Below are 4,859 nucleotides of genomic sequence, written 5' to 3' on the forward strand. Positions count from 1 at the left end.
TTTAATTCATTTCCCTCTTCTGTGCCTTTGACATAAGACTGCTGTCATGGAATTATCATTTTGTTAGAAACAAAAAGAAACACGCAAGAAAGATATATAGAAAGGTGACTTCATGTGTAGCTTTTTGAATTAAAATTTTCATGCTCCAGGTGTGGTCTGAATATTTTCACAAGTAAACAAAATTCTTCCACAGTTGTCATTCCTAAATGTCCACGTAGAGACTTCAATCCTTTCATGCAGACGAGTTTGGAATATCAAGCCTTTCACTTCACATATTGTTTCTAAAACATGTCAGGTAGTGGCAGGTCCTGGCTAGAGCAGGTTATGACTGTTATGGTGGTGCTTCAGAGAAAGAGGACAAAGAAGAAGATTGGGACAGAAAACTGCCTGCCACACAAGAGCATGGGGTTAACAGGGCAGGAGTCGGGACTCAAAGATTTACTGGCTGTGTCACGTGGCTCTTCACTGACCTAGAAAATGCTTGATGTAACACTGAAATGAGGGGTGAGTGAGGCAACATAGAGGGAGCAGTTTGCAGTTGTAAAGAAGCCCTACTAATGTTACTTAACAATCACAAACATGGTGCTTATTCTAGGACAGGCACTGTTTTCAGCGTTATGTGGAAATCTTGTGACATTATCTGCTGGGTACTATTATTTCCATTCTTCAGAAGGAGAAACTGCAGAGGTTATGTAATTTGCCTGTGGTTACACAGCTGTGGCTCTGGGATTCAGTTTAGCTTCAGAGTCACTTCTCGTTAAGAAAGGCACTATGCTATAGTGTCTCCCATTGTTGTTAACTGCGACCTCAAGCTATACAGCCTCACAGTTTTCTAATCTGTGAAATGAGGGTGTTCTATTATGTTATTTCCAAGGGCTCTTTCAAATGTAACAGTAAATAACTCAAAGCCAGTGTGGTGGCCCACAAGGGCTTCACTTTCTAGCTTGCCAGGTTTAGAAGAATCTAGAGAACGGTGTAGTATCAGGACACGGAATCTGTTCTGCTTAAAAGATCCCCTGATCTGCAAATCTCGTTATTTCATGGATTTGAAGGCTCTGCTTGCCTCCTTGAATGACTTTGCATCCCTCTCATTTGCTGAGAGTTATGACAATATTGGATTGCTGGTGGAACCAAGAGCATCACATACTATAAACACACTCTTCCAGACCAATGACTTGACTGAGGGAGTGATGGAGGAGGTGCTGTGAAGGAAGGCAGACCTCATTCTCTCCTACCATCCGCTAATTTTCAGACCATTCTCTCCTACCATCCACTAATTTTCAGCATAACCTAGAAAACCTGGAAAGAGCTCCTGGTAATCCAGGGTCTGGAGAATGAAGTTGGTATGTATTTTCCTCACATAGCCTACGATGCTGCACCCCAGGGAGTTTGCAACTAGTTGGCTAAAGGGCTTGGAGCTTGGACCTCCAGGCTGATGCATACTTTCAAAGCTTCCAACTACTCCACAGAGAGAACCCACCGAAGACCTAGACAAAGTCATGTCTGCAGTGAAAAAAAGTTGTGAATGTTTCTGTCACTTCTTTGTCTGCTGGGATTGATGATGAAAAACAAACATGGCTCAGTGTCAATGATAGTCAGAAGACTTTGATGCAGATAGTGGCTTTTCTCTCCCAGAACATAAAATCACATCAGAAGACTGAAATTATGTACTGGAGAAGCCTTTGCTTCTACATACTGGAATGGGATGGTAATGCATACTAGATGAATCTATCTCCCTGACAACCATGACTGAGCAAATCACAAGCCGCTTAAAACTATCACATATGTGCTTAGTTCTTAGAGTAGGGAGGACCGTAGAGTTCTAAAGTCAAAGTCGTGGCCCTGTGTGCTGGTTCTGGGAGCAGCGTTCTGCAGAGTATAGAAGTTGACCTTTACCTCCCAGGTGGGATGTCTCATCATAATATTCTGAATGCTGCTTCCTAAGGAATAAATGTCATCCTTTATGAACTCAGCAACACTGAATAAGACTTTCTTTCTGACATTTGAGATATACTGGGTGCTTATTTGAAGAGTACGATTAATATTATCCTTCAGAGACAAGCAAGGACCCTCTTTATGTAGTATAACACAGAGAGGAACATCAGGATAACACAATCTACAAATCGATTGGGCCCTTTCAGAAGAGTGTCTTAAAATTTATTATAATTTCTGATTTGTTACACTGGTTCACCACATGTTTTATAGTTCATAAGGTAAAAACTGAAATATAACTACCATGTTAAAGAACAAATATTTATTATAAATTTTAGGAAAGACTAAAATCTATTTACCTAAAAAAAGTCATGAACTGGTGAATATTTTTATCATTCCAGCTTTTTAAATATGTGCTGTAGATATATTAAATGCTTTTGTAATTTAATCCAGGATACATATTAGGTGGTTGGGTACCAACACATATACCAGTCCTGATAGCCCTGCACTTTTCTTTGTGTTTTTTCAAGCTCTATGGGATGTTAGCATGTCAATTATCCTTTAAGAAAGTTTCTCAGCTGGGCATGGTGGCTCATGCCTGTAATCCCAGCACTTTGGGAGGCAGAGGTGGGCAGAGCACGAGGTCAGGAGTTTGAGACCAGCTTGACCAACATGGTGAAACCCCATCTCTACTAAAAATACAAAAATTAGCTGGCCGTGGTGGTGCATGCCTGTAATCCCAGCTACGCAGGAGGCTGGGGCAGGAGAATCACTTGAACCGGGAGGTGGAGGTTGCAGTGAGCTGAGATCATGAGATCATGCCATTGCACTCCAGCCTGGGTAACAGAGCAAGACTTCGTCTCAAAAAAAAAAAAAAAAAAGTTTCTAAATTCATTTCCTTTTCCTGAATTTTTCACTCTTGTACTACTAGGAAATACTTCATATACTTCACCAACTGCTAATTCTGTAGACAGTGGATGTCTACTTCTCCATTTGTGCCAGGACTGTGACTTAAAGATTGGATATTCCTACAGTAGTAATGAGGAACAGTAAGATTGGCTGGGTTAGCACCATTTGAATACTGAAAAAAGTCCTCTAGTAGTACAAAGCATTCCTTTTTCAACCACCCAGGACTCCAAACCTTGGGTTTGTCTTAGTACAGCAAATTAGAAATATCTAGAAGAGATTTACGGGCACTAGGAAGAATTTTCAGAACTAAACAAGGTTAATGGCTCCATGAATATATTAATTCATTCGTTATATTCATTTATATATATATTAATTAACTCTATTTATTGACTGACTATTGTAAGACACAAGGCTAAATTCTATAGGTGACGAATTAAAAAAATTAATAAACTATCATCCTAGCCTCAAGATTACTAATAAGTAGGTTATACACAATTGGGCAAGTAGAATTTTAAAGTCTCTTATATAGTTTCTAAACAGATCCCTTATGGGACCAAATGAAATACTTGGTCCAGACAGATCTGAAAGGGAGAAAGAGAAATATCTGATATGTGTAGCAAGCATGGAAGGGTTTAGTGTAAACCCTGGGTAAGAGTGGAAGAGGTCAACATCTTGGACTAAATGTGTTAAAAAATGTAAGGCACTACTAAAGTTTAGAGAAAATCTAGAGCAGTCTGTAAAAGGAATTCCAGTTTACTAGACAGTAATTCTTAGAAATTGTGGCAAGATGCACTAAGAAAATTTAAAGAAAAGCAATTATGATTAAATAAATAAAGCAGAAGTCAGCAATGTGTCCATTAACGTGACAATTGGAAAACAAGGATCGAGAGCTACTTGGAGATCCAAATGGGCAACAGGATGATTTCCAGTAGAAATATGGTCTTAAATACAAAGTTTGATATCGGGGAGGACTCAAAGTTCTAGGTATCAAGATTGGCTTGAATAAGTTGCAGCTGAAGTCCTAAATATGATAAGGAATCAGGCTGATTATCATCACGCACACTGAAATGCAAGAGAATAAAATAAGGGAAAGATGGTAGTAAAAAATAAAAATGAATCTCAGTTACTTAAGTGTGATAAATAGTTGGAAATAAATACAAATAAAGATCATTAATACTAAGCAATCTGGATATAAATGGTGCTAACTTTCCTGTTCTCTGGTACATGACTAAGGCTGGTACATATCCCAGCTCTTAAGATAAAGCTGATCTTTTCCATGACTGTCCAAGCTTCAGCTACAGGAAATTGAGGAATGTTGAAGCCATGAAATAAGATAGTTCCATCAAAGAAGATTTATAAAAAAAAAACCTCTACACTGCATTTGCAGCATGTATTATCTAGCCCCTCACCACAACTTTTCCCATTCTAACTGAATCCCAATTTTGATGCAAGATTTACTCCTCCACTGTGTGACTCCAGAGAAGTTGAACTCATTCTCAACTCCAGGAATAGTTCTGAATTAGTTGCAGCCAATCAATGGCTGGCAATCCCCAGAAGATTAACATTGATTCAAAGGATCCAACATAACTATGTTGGACCAATCAGACTAGAATAAGGACTTACATTCCATCCCTGGGAGATATATATTTTTTCTCTCTGTCATGACCAAGAAAGAATGCCTATTGGAGCTACCTGAAGGTCACAAGGAAAACTAGTCTTAGGATGAATCAAATATCCAAAATAGTAAAATGGTAATATGGGAAAATAAATTACTTAGTAACATCATTGAGTCATTGTAAATAAACTTACTCAACCTCTGAACTTTTAGACATGGGAGTCAATAAATATCTTTATTACTTAATTCAGTTCATTTTTAATATATATTCTTACTATTTAATTTCATTTGTGTTTGGAATTTGTTTGTTTGTTTGTTTTTGCAGTCGAAAGCACGCTCACTGATTTTCAAGGTTCATTGGTGACTCAAGTGCTTAATAGTAAATAGTAACAATGTACATAAT

General features: G+C 38.2%; 1 pseudogene; it reads left to right on the forward strand.

The window, feature by feature from the left end:
* The first annotated feature begins 1,034 nt into the window (after positions 1-1,034).
* Positions 1,035-2,087, forward strand: LOC129458533 (NIF3-like protein 1; annotated as a pseudogene).
* Positions 2,088-4,859: the final 2,772 nt, after the last annotated feature.

Source organism: Symphalangus syndactylus, chromosome 19 (genome assembly GCF_028878055.3).
Source record: "Symphalangus syndactylus isolate Jambi chromosome 19, NHGRI_mSymSyn1-v2.1_pri, whole genome shotgun sequence".
NCBI lineage: Eukaryota > Metazoa > Chordata > Mammalia > Primates > Hylobatidae > Symphalangus > Symphalangus syndactylus.